Source organism: Chrysemys picta, chromosome 1, assembly GCF_011386835.1.
Source record: "Chrysemys picta bellii isolate R12L10 chromosome 1, ASM1138683v2, whole genome shotgun sequence".
Lineage (NCBI taxonomy): Eukaryota > Metazoa > Chordata > Testudines > Emydidae > Chrysemys > Chrysemys picta.
The window spans coordinates 51,211,643-51,230,597 of NC_088791.1; the positions used below are offsets into that span (position 1 = coordinate 51,211,643).

Below are 18,955 nucleotides of genomic sequence, written 5' to 3' on the forward strand. Positions count from 1 at the left end.
ATATTTGCCCTTTTCCAGTCTTCTGGAATCTCTCCTGTCGCCCATGATTTTCCAAAGATAATAGCTAGAGGCTCAGATACCTCCTCTATTAGCTCCTTGAGTATTCTAGGATGCATTTCATCAGGCTCTGGTGACTTGCAGGCATCTAACTTTTCTAAGTGATTTTTAACTTGTTATTTTGTTATTTTATCTTCCAAACCTACCCCCTCCCCATTAGCATTCACTATGTTAGGCATTCCTAAATGGGGATAATAGCATTAAGAGGGCTGTGTGCTGCTCAGGTATGTCAGTCATGGGGCTAGATAAGCCAATAATATGCTGTCTGGTAGAAATTATTTGTGTTCCAAATACAACCAGTATGCAGGTGAACTTCTGAGAATTCCATTCTAGGTGCTATTTCTTGGCCTTGTCGTCAACCTAACTGACTTGCAGGTAAAACATTTTGCACCCTCATAAGCCTGAATCCCATTTGCGAATTGTGAAAATGTGCTGCTGATGCACACAGCACTTGCATGCTGCTATTGCAGGCGAAATAGCCTTATTTAGGTGCAAAGCTTTGAAAATATAGGCCTTAATATCTGGTCACAGTCATAGACAACTATTGTAGAGTGTTTCTTCCATCTGCACTGGTCTAGAAGTACCAAAAGTTACCTAAATAAATTAGGGTTAGATTGTGCCTTGAGGCACAGCCTTGGGCTAGATGAGGTGCATAAATCACCCCATCCCACCCAGTGACCAGGACGCCCCTCTGAGGCATAATTCCCTTCTTCTTTACTCTGGGGGTTCATAGATTTCAAGGCTAGAAGGGACTACTGTGATCATCTAGTCTTCTCTCTTGTCTAACACAGGCCATAAAACTTTCCCATAATGATTCCTAGAGCAGATCTTTTAGAAAAAACATCCAAACAATTTTAAAATTGCCTATGATGGACAATGAACCATGATCCTTGGTAAATTGTTCCAATGGTTAATTGTCTTCACTGATAAAAAATTATACCTTATTTTTAGTCTGAATTGGTCTAGCTTCAACGTCCAGCCATTGGATCATGTTATACCTTTCTCTGCTAGACTGAAGAGCCCATTCAGAACAATGTTCCCCATGTAGATATTTATAAATGGTTATCAAGTCATCCCTTAACCTTCTTTCTTAAACTAAATAGATTGAGCTCCTTGAGGCTCCACTATAAGGCATGTTTCCTAACCTTTGAATCATTTTCATGGCTCTTCTCTGAATTGTCTCCAATTTTTCAACATTCTTATTGAAATGTTGGTAACAAATATGGATACAGTATTCTAGCAACAGTTGCATCAGTACCAATCACAGATGTAAAATAATCAATTTCTACTCAAGATCCTCCTCTTTATGCATCCAAGGATTGCATTAGCCCTTTTAGCCATAGCCTTGCATCAGGAGCGCATGTTCAGCTGTTTATCCACTATGACCTCCAAATCCTTTTCAGAATCACTGCTTCCCAGGGTAGAGTCCTCCATCCTATAAGTATGGCCTACATTCTTTGTTCCTAGAGGTATATATTTAGCTGTATTAAAACACATATTGTTTGCTTGTGCCCAGTTGTGAGGACCAGAGCATGGTTAGTTAGGCCTAGTGGTCTGAGTTGGGAGCCAGGAACTAGAGTCAGAGTAGAAGTCAAGGATCAAAGCTACAGCTGGACTCAGGGACAGGGTGGAGGAGCAGGACCCTGGAGCAAGGCAGGAACTAGGAGAGGAGAAGGATCTAGGATAAAGAGAGCAGTAACAAGGAACAAGCTGGGAGGTAGGAATCAGGAGTCAGTAAGTAAGCAAATCCAAAGTTGCAGGCATGCAGAGATTCAACTAACTGCTCAGACAACTTACTTGGCCTCCTCTGGCTTAAGTAGTGCATCCAAACCATTGGTGGGGCCAGATGTCATCCCCACTGAGGAGCTTCATTGATGGAGCCCTTGAAAAGCTAGGGCTCTTCTCCACTGATGGTGGTGGCTAGGGACCCTGAGACCCCCAGTTGTTCACAGCAGGTTACTAAATGATCCAGATCACTCTGTAACAGTGACCTGTTGTCTTCTTTATTTAGTCCTCCCCCGCCGCCCCAATTTGGGTCATCTGCAAAGTTTATGAGTGATGTTTTAATATTTTCCCCCCAGTCATTGATAACAATGTTAAATAGCATAGGAGTAAGCACTATGGGACCCCCTCTAAAAACACAGCCACTTGATGATAATTCCCTGTTCCCAATTACATTTTGAGGCCTATCAGGATATGTCTACTCTACAATTAAAAACCCGCAGCTGGTCTGTGCCAGCTGACTTGGGCTCGCAGGGATCAGGCTAAGGGGCTGTTTCATTGCAGTGTAGATGTTCAGGCTTGGGCTGGAGCCTGGGCTCAAGGAACCTGTGAGGTGGGAGGGTCCCAGAGTTCAGGCTGCAGCCCAAAGCCTGAATGTCTATACCACAATGAAACAGCCCCTTTTCCCAAGTCCCACAAGCATGAGTCAGCTGGCATGGGCCAGCCCGGAGTATCTAATTGCAGTGTAGACGTACCCTCAGTTAGCCAGCTTTTAATCCATTTAATGTGTGCCATGTTAATATTATATCCTTCTTGGTTGTTAATCAAAATGTCATGCAGTACCAAGTCAAGTGCCTTACTGAAGTCTGAATATATTAGATCATCACTATTACCTACATCAACCAAACTTGTAATCTCATTAAAAAAAGATAGCAAGTTAGTTTGACAAAATCTATTTTCCATAAACCCGTGTTGATTGGCATTAATTACGTTACCCTCCTTTAATTCTTTATTAATTGAGGCCTGTGTCAACTGCTCCATTATCTGTCAGACTGACAGGCCTATAGTTACCGGGGTCATCCTATTTACGCTTTTTAAATATTGGTACAATGTTAGCTTTCTTCCAGTCTTCTGGACTTCCCCAGTGTTGCAAGACTTGTTGAAAAGCAATATTAATGGTCCAATGAGTCCCTCAACTTGCTTCCAAAGTGTTTTAAAAGAGCTGGCTATCTGGTCCTGCTGATTTAAAAATATTTAATGTTAGTAGCTCCTGTTTAACCTCCTCCTGAGGATTGTGGAGGTGATGGTTAGTTAATTTGCTGTTGGTCTATAGCAGCAGTAAACTGATACTGCCCGTACTGGCTTGACTGTGTTGACTAGAAGTCCATTCCGTGTCATCCAGCGGTAGGTAGTGAGGATAAAATAGCAGGTATGCAATGCATGCTTATTCCTGCGTGCCAGGACCTGAGATCTGGGGAGCTTGTTCGGGGGCTCTTCCTTCCCTGTATGGGTATGTAGCCCAAGTCATGATCTAGTCCTAAATTTGGGATATTGGGAACATTTCTCTTACCTGGAAGAAAATTAATTCTTGCCAAAGGCAGAGGATTCCCAGCTTTAACAATCAACTGACTCTTCTTTAAAAGTGACCTGATGCTCTACTCTTTTATCCTATGTGTATATTTGGGCAAATGCAGAATGTGCAAATTACATTTAATCAGATTTCCCCGATATTCAGTCTTTTTAATAAATATTCTTGAGCCAAGTTTCTGTAGCTGCCTGCTGAGAATTTAATTTAGTGCCATGTGTATCAATAGTCTTACCAGGCATTTCAGAGGTTTCATAAACATTATCCAGCCGTGACTGAAAAAAAAATAGTTGAAGCCTATCTAGCTTCTCAAGGAAACAATTGCTGCATGCATTTCCATAATATGCCCTTCTCCTGTGATAGCAAGGTCATAAGTATCTGGGGTGCTCTGAGAAAGTAAATAGCTGGTAAATACACTTCTCCCAGCAGCAACTGCTGGTTCAGGAAGTTTGAAGCTGGCTGGGGAGCCCCAAGGACATGAACCAAGAGGCCAGAATTGTGGATGCTGATGGAGCTGCTAAAGCTTCTCTGCTATTGCTCTCATGACTGTGCTTCCCCATGAAACAAGAACACAATGTTCAAAGAGAAAAAATTTCAAAAGAAGCAGAGGTAGACAGTAGAGCCAAACTTGAAAGGGAAACACAGTAGAAAAGGATATACTGGCATAAAGCCCTGTTTCAACAGAACAGCTTAACAAACAGCCATCCGGCCTGCCCCCTGCCTCAGCTGTTTTCTCCTAACTTGCTTCTGGGCTTTTAAAGCCTGATTTGCAAATCATCAGCGTGCTCAGCGCACCTCGCTTGCCTGCATGATTACTGGCAATTCCAAATCTGCGAGGAGGTCACAATGACTGAGGTTTGCCATTGTGCGTGCATTTTTTGCGTGTGGCCCTGAGCTTCTGATGATGGGTTTTTTTTCATATCTATCTGAATTATTATTTCTCCAAATGCAGCAGAGAGCTCACTAGGATTATTATAGAACATTTTTTTCTAAGAGTGACTTAGCCAAAGTATGATTTAACAATCTGTAACACACTTTAAATATAATATATCTCCTTTGCAAAACAAGGGAATATATACTAGTAATAGGATAAAAGTAATATGTGCCATTTGAATTAGAGGTAGGAACTGTGGATGTAGGCAGGCAATTGTAGAGCTGTCACATGTTTACAATGAAACGTAAACCTGGGCTGAATGTGCATCTATAAATTTGCTTATTGTTTCTCTTACCCTAATCTCTGCCTGTCTGTTCTTGGATTGTGCAAACCTCAGAGAAGTGGGGTATTTGGAAAGCATGTAGGCCTAGATCCACAAAGGGACTTAGGCATTGAAATGCTGAGCATCCCAGTGCCTAACTTTTAGGCACATAGAAAATCATGGGAACAGCCCTGTGATCCACAAAGCTGAAGTTAGGCACTAGTCTCCCTGTACAGTGAATGGGGGGATAGCATGCTAGGCAGGTAGTCACCTAAGCTAGCCAATGGGAGATGCAAATAAAAAGTGTGTGCAAAGCCCCATCTCTCTTAGAGATAGGTGCCTAAGTCCAGGCTGCAGAGAGGTGCCTATCTCTGCTGGTTTGATTAAAACCTGTTGGAGTCAAGTGGCTTAGGTGCCTAATGCATTGCTTGCAGACATGATTTAGCCACCTGTCATGCTCCACCAAAAGAGCTGGCGGAGGAGTCATAGAATCATAGAATATCAGGGTTGGAAGGGACCTCAAAGCAGGACCAATCCCCAACTAAATCATCCCAGCCAGGGCTTTGTCAAGCCTGACCGTAAAAACCTCTAAGGAAGGTTGGCCACAACTTAGGCAGACAAATGTCAGTCCTCCCTCCGTTTATGAATCACTCTGGGGCTCAGACAGGAGCTAGGCATCTGGATGCCTAGAAGGAGGAAGCAGTGCACATGTCCAGAGGCTGAAACTTAGGTGCTGAGGGAACTTTTACCCTGAAAATTTAGGTGCTGAGTGGATTTAGATACCTAGACAGCTTGGTGCAAGTTTTATGGATTGGAGGGGAGACAAAACTGGGATTTAGGCACCTGAATCTGGGGGTTAGGTGCCTAAGTACCTTGGTGGCTCTGGGCCTTAGTACACTGTGGTGCTGCTGTAAAAGGAGCCTTTAATAAGGGCAGCTCAATTTGCATACATTTCAAGCATGCCTGTCCTGAGCCTGACTTCTCACAAACCACAGGATCATCTTTAAGTGTCTGTCCATTTGTAAGATGTTCATTGCTATAGAACATAGCCCTCATGCAGAGCTTGGTAAAATTCAGTGGTTTCAACTTTGAATGGTTTGAAATCTACACTCAAAACAAAATCCAGGGGCAAAACAAAGACAAGGCTTCTCTAAAAAACCTAGCAACTGTGTGACATAGAGCTGCAGGCTAACAAGTGAGCTAGCCTTCTGATCACTTAGGCACCAATTAGTTCCCCTGGAGAAGGCTGAGAGGGGAATATGTGACTAATTAGCTGACCAGTCTGGGGTCTGACAAACCAATTAGCCATCAGCTGACGGCTATAAAAGACTACACAGGACAGAAGTAATGGGAGAGAGGATTGGGTTGGCTGAGCTCAATATGCTCTGAGATCCCAGGGGAAGGAGTCTCTGGCCCTGTGGGAAAGGGCAAGAAACCACTGTAAATACTTGGCTGCGCAAGAATGTATTGAGATTGGTGGTGGGAATATAAATAAATAATGTGGAGGTGCCATTCATTGGAGAGGCTGAGACATTTCTGGGCATGAGTGGGCGTGGGTGGGCAGGCAGGCACATCTACGTTTTCACAGCTCTAGTAAATGGTACATTTATAGAAAGGTACGTGGGGGGCAGATACATGAGATGTATTTATAACCCCCTGTGCATTAGGCTGAAAGTGGACTAAGTAATGATTTCAAGCTTATTCCTTATTTCCTTTCACTAACTGTAAGTCACATTAATCCCCTTACTCATGTTGAGCAGTATCTTTAGTCTGCAAAGGAAGGTATAACTCAGTGTTAGTAAGGATGGCAGAATGTATCCCCATGTGAGTGCATGGAACAATGTGTCAGCGAGGGGAAAAGACATTGTATAGTATCCAAAAAAATTCCCTAAACCACAAAGCAAGCAAAAATGACAGGCAGTGATCACATGTGTGTTGCTAAAGAACGGTTACTTACCTTCTGTAACTGTTGTTCTTCGAGATGTGTTGTTCACGTCCATTACACATTAGGTGTGCGCGCGCCACATGCACGGACGTCGGAAACTTTTTCCCTTAGCGACTCCCATCGGGTCAGCAGGCCCCCCCCCCCCCCGCCAGAGCGGCGCCCCGCTCTAGGGTATATATATCCCTGCAGACCCGACCCCTTCGGTTCCTTCTTGCCGGAGACTCCGACAGAGGGGAAGGAGGGTGGGAAGTGTAATGGACGTGAACAACACATCTCGAAGAACAACAGTTACAGAAGGTAAGTAACCGTTCTTTCTTCTTCGAGTGATTGTTCACGTCCATTACACATTAGGTGACTCCCAAGCTTACCATTGGAGATGGGTAGGAGTCAAGGTACAACTGACTGTAGCACAGCCCGTCCAACCACTGCGTCCTCTCTGGCGTGATGGTGGATCGTGTAGTGGGCTGTGAACGTATGCACGGACGACCAGGTGGCCGCTTTACAGATTTCCTGGATAGGAACCTGTGCCAAGAAGGCCGTCGAGGACGCTTGGGCCCTAGTCGAGTGAGCCCGGATCTCTGGGGCCGGAACGTTGGCGAGCTCATAACACGTGCGTATACAATGCACAATCCATGCTGACAAGCGTTGTGTCGAGATAGGCAGGCCTCTCATACGTTCCGCAACGGCAATAAACAGCTGAGGTGTTCTGCGGAACGACCTGGTCCTCTCCAGATAACTGTTGCAGATAACACTAATGACTATGCTAAGGGACACTCTCAGACGGGAGACAGAGTTGTTCCAACGCCGCCACGGACGGTAAGAAGGAACTGGAGGGGTCGGGTCGGCAGGGATATATATACCCTGGAGCGGGGCGCCGCTCTGGCGGGAGGGGGGGGCCCTGCCGACCCGATGGGAGCCGCTAAGGGAAAAAGTTTCCGACGTCCTTGCACGCAGCGCGCGCACACCTAATGTGTAATGGACGTGAACAATCACTCGAAGAAGAATAAATGATTCCATATGGTATGACTGAGAACCTGAATTTGTATCAGCAATTTTCACTAGCTGTTAGCGGATTGTAAACTGATGGTGCATAGTATCCTTGACTTTTGTCCAATATTAGTTACAAATGGACAAAGTGCCTTTTTAGTTCCAATATTTGATCATTTTAGTGCCTTTTATTTAAGGATCTCAAAACACTGTGAAAACCATGAACTTATAATGACAAGCCAGGTTCACTCCACACAGACAACCCAACTAGGGTGTTGTTTCAACTGCACAAACACTATTGTATTAACCCTTATACCATGTCCGAGAGGAAAATGGTATTAGTTTCCCTATCTGATTAATGATCCAGAGTACTTAACTTATGTCCACAAGGACAGGCTGTGTTCCAGACTGTCTGAAGGGCAACTTACCTTCTGAGAGTGCAGCTCTACACCTCAATTTTTACCAAGCGTAGAGCCCTAAACCCTAACTTCAAGACCTGTCTTTTAACTATCATGTTATTCTTCTTTAAGTCCCTGAACCTGCCATCAATGAAGTCACCATCAGAACTTCAATAATTTCAATGGTGCATAATTGGGCCTATTCTAGAAAATATCAATTGTTGGATAAATGTAACACACTTGTGCAATAACTCCGAAGGGTGTCGTATCAAAGTTAAGTAATTTTTTTATGAAGAAATTAAGAAAATATCCTTTAAATAATTCAGAAGAGCCCATTTAACTTGCAATAGACTGAATGGATAAATGCTCTGGCATCAGTCACCAAAACATATTGCAACTCTGTGAAGCTATAAATTATTTGAATGATCAAATTGGTTTTTTAAATTATCCATCTTGGGACGTTCGGATTTAACATTATTCTGTGAGTTACAAATAAATAATTGTATAGTGTAAAGCCCACATTTGCACACTTTTATGATGTATGTAACCTTGTTTTCTTTCCTCCAGTTTGCAGAAACCACAAACTTTGTTCTTTCTCCATCTGGCAGAAGATGCACCTGTGGGACTAATAACATACCCTGTAGGCCATATATGTCAGCTGTGTTATTTGTGTAGCCTCGGCTAGCAAAGTAGCTGAGTCTAATTATAAATTGATGATACCTGGGCATCAATGAATCATAGGACTGGAAGGGACCTTGAGAGATCATCTAGTCCTGTCGCCTGCACTCAAGGCAGGACTAAGTATTATCTAGACCATCCCTGACAGGTGTTTGTCTAACCTGCTCTTAAATATCTACAATTATGGAGATTCCACAACCTCCCTCAGCAATTTATTCCAGTGCTTAACTACCCTGACAGGAAGTTTTTCCTAATGTCCAACTTAATCTGCCTTTGCAGCAATTTAAGCCCATTGCTTCTTGTCCTATCTTCAGAGGTTAAGGAGAACAATTTTTCTCTCGCCTCCTTCTAACAACCCCTTATGTACTTGAAAACAATTATCATGTCCCCCCTCAGTATTCTCTTCTTCAAACTAAGCAAACCCAATTTTTTCAATCTTTTCTGTAGTGTGATGGCAGTCATCCCTCCCCCTCAGGCTCGGAGTGAGGCCACTCTCCTTCACTGCATCACAGTGGTCAAATTAATTAGATGGGGTATTAGCAAAGCACCAGTCTGTAGCCCTGGCCCTTTGGGCAGGGCCCAGCACCAATCAGTAGTCTCAAGGTCCTGGCTCTCTGGGCAGGGCAGAACAATAAGCCATTTAAAGGCTTTGACACTCTGGGCAGGGCTGAGCGATAGGCAGTCTATCACCCAGATTTTGGGCTGGGGAAGACAACAAACAAACACAGTCAGGCTCAGCCCTTTGGGTAGGGCCAAGCAACAGCAGTCTAAAGCCTAGCTCTCAAGACGGGCAGACAGCAAACAAACACAGGCCGTTTGACCTAAGGTAAATAGGCTGCCACCCCAGGGGTGAGATTGGCAGCAGAGGTAGGAGGACCCAGGCTCACCCTACTCCACCAGGTCCCAGGCCATGGCACTAACAGTGTCAGGGAACTCCACCACTGGGTTGGCAGGGATCCTGCCAAAACACGCTGATTGCGCTCTGACAGCAAAACCAGACTAAAGTCTGGTGTCCCTTGGCTACTTCCTACCACAGTCCAGGGATAGGACTCCGTAGTCCATGGGTCCTCCATCTCCTCGCGGTACTCAGCAGTAGGCAGGCCTAGCAGATCCTTGGGTTACTCATCAGATGGCAGTCCCAGCAGTTCCTCGGGGTCCTCCTCCATAGGCAGGAGGTGGCATCACTCGGTCCAGGGGCTAGCAGCAAGGCAGAGGTGTCAGACTCCTTCCCTGACTCTGGCTCAACTGAGCTGGATGCTCTGCCTCTTATACTTCCTCTTCCACCTCTGTTTCCAGCGCGAGGAGCAGGCCTGGCCTGGCTCAACCCCCCAGGACCCTCAGTCTTCAAGGGAGGCCATTCCGTCTCACTACATTCCCTCATAGGTCATGTTTTCTAGACCTTTAATCATTTCAGTTGTTCTTCACTAGACTGTCTCCAATTTTTCCACATCTTTCTTGAAATGTGGCACCCAGAACTAGACACAATACTCCAGTTGAGGCCTAATCAGCACGGAGTAGAGCAGAAGAATTACTTCTTGTGTCTTGCTTATAACACTCCTGTTAATACATCCCAGAATGATGTTTGCTTATGCTACATTATCAACTGTTTGACCAAGGAGGAGTTTGTTAGCTAATGTTATTTGCTCATTATTTGTACTAGGGTAGCACCTAGAGTCCGAAACTATGGGGTCCTAAACCATTGTGCTGGCCACTGCACAGATATAAAAGTTCCTGCCCAGAGAGCTTAGAACCTAAATAGGAACAAGACAACTGAGGTGGAAGACAAAAGCGGCAGTAATAAATAAAAAAAGGTTGCTTATTATCAAATGTAATATGAATGGTTCAGAGGATTTTTTAATGAGAATAGTGACTCACTAAAGAGGCCAGCTGTCTAACTAAGGAAATTAACAGCTATTTTCACGAGACAAGTACACAGAAATGAAATGCAAACAAGGATTTCATCCCAATTTATCTCAACTCATCTATCTAGATTCTTATAATACATCCATAACTATAGGATCTGAGGAACTGCAGGCTTGATAGGCAGAATCCTCTCTGGTGGTGTCCTAGCTGAGCTGAGAGAGTGCGTCTCCTTCTAAGAACATGAATTCCCACAACAGCTATTGTTCCAGTGGGACAATGAAGCTGCAAGAAAAAGGGAATGCTTAGGAGTGTGTAAAGAAGAATGCACCCATGAGCTAGGACTAGATTATGGAACTCATTCCACAAGAAAAAATAATGACCAGGAAGCTAACCACTTAGAACTAAATGGAAAAACTCCATTGCTTCAACCAAGTCTTCTCCCAATAACTTCTTCCCATACTCACTCACTTGCACATTCAAGCAAACAAAATAATCCTGTAAATTAAGCAAGCTATTTCTCCCTCTGTGTGAAAAGAAAGACAGACAGTTATGATTGTTAGTTCTGTCTTTAAACACTGAAGGGGCAGTTGAGGAGCTGCAAACACACACACACTTTGTGCTCTCATCACAACTTTATTTTTGATCTTTTTTGTTTTGTTTATCCCTTAATATAAAATAAATGCTATTCAGGGTATATGGAAAAACAGGGTGGGATGGGATGGGATAAGCAGCCCTGAATTAAGAGAGGATACCAAACATTGTTCATACAAAAGGACTCTTCTAAGAAGGATTTTGATAGAGCTTTAGTGTGAGACCTTGAAAGAAACTTGCTCTACAGTTCAAGAAAGCACCATTACAAACTTGCCACATGGAGGCAGGACGGTCCCATCAACTGATAAAGATAATGCACCAGAAACACCGTTCAGCTTTGCCTTGCCAGTCGCCCAGGAAAGGCAATGACATTGGTTTACCACATTGGATTAAAGTGTTCTTGGCTTGGTACCAGCAATCTTATCTAATACCGATTGCATTATGCCCTCTACTCAACCCAGTCTATTCACTGTAAAGAGTTCAGCGCCAATATCAATAACGAGAGGCAGACGTTGGAGGCTGTATCTAGAATAAGCCACAAAGAGTCACTAACATTGGTCGAAACCTTCAATCCTTTATCTTAAAAAGCCTTGTCAGTGGTAAAAAAGGAAAAGAAATTGTGGCTGCTTAACGCTTGTTTGCTCTCCTAGGTCACGTGCCCTGCATTAAATTGTATTGCACTGAAGTAAGTTGGAGAAAGACTTGTCTCTTCACAAAAACGGGATGTGTATCTTATGAAGCTACCACAGTGAGCAGAATTCTAAATAGATAGAAATAAAGCATGTGCCTGATCTACTACTACAAGGAAAAACACTGGTGTGCGGTACAGCACTGACACTCTCCAGACCCCAAACTAGATAATTCCAAAGGTTGGGGAGGGAAGAGGAAAGTAATAATTCCCAGGAAATAATACAGTTGGACTAAATGGCTCAAGGAATTGGTTTCAATAACTTTATGACTCAGATTAGTATCCCTATAAAAGTTTACTGATAAAATACTACAAATGAGTAACTGAATCTTTGCTTTTTGCATTGCACATGATAAAATGAAGCATAGCATAGCGGGATATGTGGTATTGGGAACTGTGCCTTTAAGATCCGAGCTTCCCAGACAGAGAGTTTGGGTGGAGCGCTGTGAAGCTCTTGTTGTCATACACAGCCAGTTGGAACCAGACACTGAATAAAACAGGTATATTACAAGCAAGGTAAGCACAGAGTGATCACTGAACATCACATTGAGTAAGAAAGGAACTAAGAGTGAAAGAATGGAGCAGTTAAACGTTCCAGCAGAGTTGAAACTCTCTGGACAACAGGAGATGTTTTAAACTGCACTTCACTCTATAACTGCAAGCAATGGGTGCCAGCAAAAAGGAAGGCAGCCAGAAGATAGCCTTATTTCTGACAAGAGGTGGTTCTGAAGCACTTGATGTGTTTAATAGTTTTCAGTTAACTCAGGCAGAGAAGGGTAACTATGAAACTGTAGTGCAGTAGTACTGAGGAGTACTGCACTCCATGTAAAAGTGAAATGTGAGCAAAAGGGAATGCTTAGGATTTTTAAACAGATAATACAAAAAGAAGATGGAAGCCATAGAAAAGTTTGACTATCTAAGGGAGAAGAGCCAATCTTTCAGTTTTGGTTGGCTCACTGAGTCCTTGATAAGAGATTAGACTGCGAATGGCATCTGGAACAAAAACCTGAGAGAGAGACTACTGGAAGACCCACAATTGACTCTTAACAAAGCAATTAGAACTTTCTAAGCAAAGGAAGTCACCCAGTCCAGAATGAAGCTTATGGAGACTGGACAGTGCTCTGGCACTATAGATATAACAGAGAATCCAAAATACTACAAGAAAAAAGACCCGAGGCAGAAAAACATGCAAAGCTCAAAGTTGGAGTCCAGTAAAAACACCACATGGAGCTGCACACACTGTGGCAAACACCACAAGCCAAGGCACTGCTCCAAGAAAAGGGCCAGAGATATTTTTTATTGGATTCAAATAAACAGTGACATTGAGGAAGCTGTTAAGGCTTGTCGCATTCATTCCAGAAACACAGATCAAGTGAAGTAGCCTATGTTGGTGGCCCAAGAAAATGTAGCGCCCTAGAGCAAAGTATGCATAATTTGTTTATGACGACTGGGGGAAAATATGTATTTGTTTGAGACTATTATTCTCACTTCCTTAGCATAACCTTACTAGAAGATATTACAGCTAAACAGGAGATTGTTCATATCAATTTTTTGCTAGACATGGTATACCTGATCTAGTGATGTCTGACAATTGTCTGCAATTCATTGGATATAAAGCTTAAGCCGTTTGTAGCAAAGTATGCATTTAGACATATAGCTGCTAGTCTCCATTATCCCCAATTAGGGTGACCAAATGTCCCGATTTTATAGGGACAGACCCGACATTTGGGGCTTTGTTTTATATAGGTGCCTATTACCCCCCACCCCCTATCCTGATTTTTCACACTTGCTGTCTGGTCACTCTATCCCCAATACAATGTGTTGGTGGAAAATGGTGTGAAAATAATAAGCCACCCCCTGAAAAAGGATGTGCAGACAGATTCTGAGTTGTATTTAGCACTGTTAAATTACAGAATTGTGGTAATTTAGCACTGGAAATTACCAGAATTGTGGTAATGTTATCTGCTTTTTTTGTTCAACGGAAAACTGAAAATAAAATCGCCTGTCCTGCTAGAAACTGATGTCAGAATCACTGGTGACTTGCTGATATATAAAGAGACAGATAAAGCAAAACAAAAAAGCTCATTATGATTCAGGGTCCTGGGAGCTGCCACCACTTTATGAAAATGACACTGTAAGTATCTATGATGGACAACAATGGTGACAAACAGCAGTGGTGTCACGAGGTTGTCACATAGTCATCTGAGGTTGTCATCCCAGCAGGATGCACACTATATAGGTGAAGGGACAGACGATATCTCCTCCAAATACCAGCAGAGAGGGAGATAAGGGGCACTGAGTCTGCCATTTTGCCCAGGAAGGTCTCAGGCAACAGCCACAGGAGATTGAGAGTGGAGCTACAAGACACGGAACAGCTAGAACAAGGGGACTTGCTGCCACTTTACGGCAGTAGTGCTGATGTTCCAGGAGAGCCTTACAGGGTACAAGTGACAGCGCAGCGCACCTCAGTGACTGTTTGAACATTGTTAGTAATTTTAATGATTAGGTTGGCTATAAGTATTTGTAATTGTGTTATACTGTTTTTTAAATGTTCTTAAGTTTTGGCTTGGAAGGCAAGATGCGTTATTGGAGACTGTGCCTTTTAGGGCTGAACTTCCTAGACAGAGAGTCTGTGTGGGATGCTGGAAAGCTCATGTTGTTGTCATTATGTGCAGCCAGCTGGAACCAAACACAGAATAAAGCAGAGCTCTTGCAAGCACCATAAACACTGAATGATTACTGAACGCCACAGGATGCAGTTGGCTCTCAGTTAAATGGTGAAATAGCTAAGACATACTTCCTACCTAAAATTCTTTATCTAGTTTCAAGTAGATATACTTCTTATCATTACGTGGGGCCTGCTAGCTCCCTTTGCCAATCAGGGGGGAGGAGAATTGGGCCCTTCTTGTTCACATCAAAGTTCTGGAGTGATCTTATGTACTCTTAAACGAGCTGCCACATTTCATCCCAGATAGGGTTATATTTCAGTGATGGTCTTCTGTGTGTCAGACAGAACTTGTTTTCCCACTTAAAAGGGCACAAACCCATTATTTCCCCTTTTGAAGGTCACCTTTTAAGGAGTAAAGGAGAATGTTTGTTTTAGGGTTACCATATTTCAGCAAGCAAAAAAGAGGACGGGAGGAGCCCCGCCCTAGCCCTGCCCCCATCCTGCCCTAGCCCCGCCCCTGCCCCACCCACTTCCCGCCTCCCTCAGAACCCCCAACCCTCCCCCCCGCTCCTTGTCCCCTGACTGCCCCCTCCTGGGACCCATGCCCCTAACTGCCCTCCAGGACTCCACCCCCTACCTAAGCCTCCCTGCCTCTTGTCCCCTGACTGCCCCCTCCTGAGACCCTCCCCCCATCCTAACTGGCCCCCTAGAACCCTACCCCCTACCTGTACCCTGACTGCTCCAACCCTTATCCACACCCCCACCCCCAGACAGACCCCTGGGACTCCCACGCCCCATCCAACCACTCCCCACCCCCTGACAGCCCCCCCAGAACTCCCGACCCATCTAAACCCCTCTGCTCCCTGTCTCATTGACTGCTCCGATCCCTCTCCCCACTCCTGCCCCCTGACAGCCTTCCCCCCCAGAACTCCCAACCCTCCCCCTCGCTCCTTGTCCCCTGACTGCCCCCTCCTGGGACCCCTGCTCCTAACTGCCCTCCAGAACCCCACCCCCTACCTAAGCCTCCCTGTTCCTTATCCCCTAACTGCCCCTTCCTAAGACCCCCCTCCCTAACTGCCCCCCAGGACCCTACCCCCTACCTGTACCCTGACTGCCCAAAACCTTATCCACACCCTCCCCCAGAAAGCCCCCCCCGAACTCCCAACCCCCCCCGTCTCTTGACTGCCCCCTCCAAAACCTCTCTGCCCCTTCTCCGACTCCCTGGCCCCCTTGTTGTTAGCCTTCACCTAATGTCTCTGTGAGCTTGCTCAGGAAAGACCCGAGCCGTTCATCCCGGCACGCTGGCTGGCAGGAGAGGAGGAGCAGGGGAGGAGCTCCAGACTGCCGGAGCCGATCTGCAAATGCAGGGAGGGAGGGATGGAGGGAGTGATCTCTGCTGCAGGGGGGAGGAGGAGGAACTCTCTCTGGCTGTCGGAGCCCCATGTAAGTGGCACCATCCGGCCGGCTGCCCTGTTAGCCACGCGCGCTCTGCATGTGGGGGGGAAGTCCGGACATTTACAAATTCCCCCCGGACGCTATTTTTAGCTCAAAAATCCGGACATGTCCGGGGGAATCCGGACAAATGGTAACCCTAGTTTGTTTATGAAACAATAATTCAACATTCTGTGTAAGCAGGCAGCCATTTATAGTTTGTCCACTGAATCTGGCATATTAAATAGCAAATTTCAGTCCTTTTGTATGCTAAGCAATGTTTTCTGAGAAAACATCACGTTTTATTTTTCATAGCAACCCTGTGGTACCCTGCTTGGTAAAAGCAGCCCTCTTGCTTTTGTACTTCTCCCAATGTATTAAATGACAGTAATAGATGTACAGAGCCTGGAGCAATGAGTCTTCTAAAAGTCAGGTAGTTTGCAGTCTGTCACTAGTGACCACAAATTTTTTAAAGATGAACAGAGACTCCAATGTGAAAAACAACAGATGAGACCTCTGTAGTTCATTAATCAAATACTGACAACCTTGTGGCAATAGTTATACCATATTGCTTAAGCCTTTTGGGCTTCAGGAAGTTATATGTTTTTTCATACGAGACAACTGTCTCAGGCTACAACTGTGAAATAGAGTGCATGTGGGCAGACCCTTTTGAGTCAATGGGACTCTGCACAAGCTCAAGAGTTCACCCTCATAAATGTGACTGCAAGACTGGGACTTAAAATTTAGAGATTAATAACCAGGTGACTCATGAGAGTCCACCCAGGGGGATTTGATTGCAGGTCTGTGAACTGAGACAGTGGACTTGTGTTAAAAGTATGCAAATCCTTTGACAAATCTGGGCCCCAGCGGTTTTGTCACTTCAGTGGAACAGGGACTGGCTGTTGTCATGCTCTAGGTGCAGGAATGGGGGCAGGGAGGGCGCGCCAGGGGCCATGGCCCCATCACTTTTTAAAAGTGGCTAACTATGCCCTCCCACTTTTTACTGGCTGTAAGCAGGGCTGGATCTAGGTTTTTTGCCGCCCCAAGCAAAAAAAATTTTGGCTGCCCCCCATCCCAGCCCTGGACTCCTCACCGTACCCCCCCTGCCGCCCCAGCCCTGGGCTCTCACCCCCCCCCCCGACCCGCACCCTCCTGCTGCCCCAGCCCTGGGCTCTCCCCCCCCCACACACACACACCCTGCCGCCCCAGCTCTGGGTTCCCCCTACCCCCCCACCATTGCCCCCCACACACACCTCCTGCCGCCCAGCCCTGGGCTCACCACCCACCCCCTCACCTGCACCCTCCTTCCGCCGCAGCCCTGGGTCACTGGTAACTCGCTCCCAGGGCAGGTCATTCAGCAGGAATTTTAGATGTGCACAGAACACAGACAGGATTGGTTCCCATATGGTTACAGAACAGCAGTAAAGTAGAACAATTTTCAGCTTGTGTGATTGGAGGATATCTGGATGCATATTATAAGACTGTCCTACATAAATGAGGAAAAGTTGAGGTGCCTTTATTATTCTTTTGTTCCACTCTTTCTTTCTATGGGGAATTTGCCAATGCAATATCACTGTCTTCCTTTTAAACAAACAAACAAACAAACAAACAAACAAACAAACAAAAAGGCAATGGCTGTTGAAAATAGCAATTCCAGTTCTAATAACCACTGTGAAGCATTTCTTGCTCAATTTTATCCTACTTTTTCTACAGCAAGTTACAGTGGATCAGTATATTTGATTTGGGAGAAATGAAGTAACAGCTGCCCAAACTGAGCTTGAGCACTCCTGAATTTTGAGGTGTTCAAATCTGGAAGGCAGGTGCTGGGGGGAGGGGGGGCCTGTGGCTCCGCAGGGGAGCACGGCAGCATGTATGCAGCAGGGTGTCTGGCGCTGCGCGAAGCCAGACACCTGGTCTGAGTGGCACAGTAATGGGGCTGGGGGTTTGGAGAAGGGGTAGGAGGTTCCGGGGGCGGGCAGTCAAGGGACAGGGAGTAGGGGGGGTTGGATGGGGCGGAGGTTCGGGGGGGTAGTCAGGGGCAGAGAGAAGGGGGGGTTAGATGGGTCGGGAGTTTCAGGGGGGACAGTCAGGGGACAGGCAGCAGTTGGATAGGCATGGGAGTCCCAGGGATTTGTCAGGGGACAGGTAGGGGGTGGGATCCTAGGGGAGAAGTTGGGGGGGTCTCAGAAGGGGGCAGTTGGGGACAAGGACCAGTGGGACTTAGATAGGGGGTGGGGTCCTGGGGGGCAGTTGGGGCAGGGGTCCTGAGAGGGGGTGAGGGAGCAGGAGGGTTGGATGGGTTGGGGTTTCTGTGGGGGGCAGTCGGAGGGAGTGGATGGGGGCAGGGTGGGGCCACCCTCCCTCCCCGTGGAGTGTCCTATTTTTTTGAATGTTCAAATCTGGAATCCCTACTCACAGTGCAGCTCTCCATTCACAGCAGGCTGCAGCATGAGGTCTCAGCTTCCTCACTCCCTCCCCCTCTTTCCTGTTGGTAGTGGCCAAGGGAATGCTGGGAAATGTAGTTCTTTCCCTGTTCCAGGGCTGGCTCTATAGGCAGGGAGCTAACCAAGGAACTACAGCTCCCAGGGCTCCCTGTTGGTTCTCAGCTCCCATGCTGGATCCCTGCCACCCCTGCAAATGGGCTGCCCCAAGCACGTGCTTGCTTTGCTGGTGCCTAGTGCTGCCCCTAGCTGTAAGAGTGGGCAATGGGGGGGAGGAGGCGGAGAGGAGTGAGTGTGGGGTAGGGTTTTGGGAGGAAGAAGCGGTGTGGTAGTGGGGCCTCAGGAAAAGTGGTGGTGTGAGAGTGAGACCTTGGGGGGAATGGGCGGTGCAATGGCGGGGCATCAGAGGGAATGGGCAGCACAGGAGTGAGGGGCCACGGTTTGGACACCAGTGCTTCCCCCACTTTTAGGGCCCTTCCGCCGCTCCTGGGTGCAGCTCAGGGTATGTCTACATTGCAATAAAACACTGACTCTGACTCACGGGACTACAAAATTAAAGTGTAGACATTCAGGCTTGGGCTCCAGCCCAAGCTCTGGGACACTTGGAGCTCAGGCTCCAGCGCAAGCCTAACCATCTACACTGCAATTATATAGCTCTGCAGCCCAAGCCCCACAAGACCAAGTCAGCTCATTCAGGTCAGCCAT

The 18,955-nt window shown here is 46.0% G+C and overlaps 1 protein-coding gene across 1 annotated transcript in view; it reads right to left on the reverse strand.

The window, feature by feature from the left end:
• The window catches only part of IFRD1 (interferon related developmental regulator 1), a 78,561-nt gene extending 60,259 nt beyond the window's left edge, over positions 1-18,302 (reverse strand). Inside the window, exon 1 of the mRNA XM_065556589.1 lies at positions 18,226-18,302. The gene's annotated coding sequence lies outside the window, so the exon portion shown is untranslated. The remainder of the gene's footprint in view (positions 1-18,225) is intronic.
• Between the last annotated feature and the right edge of the window lie 653 nt (positions 18,303-18,955).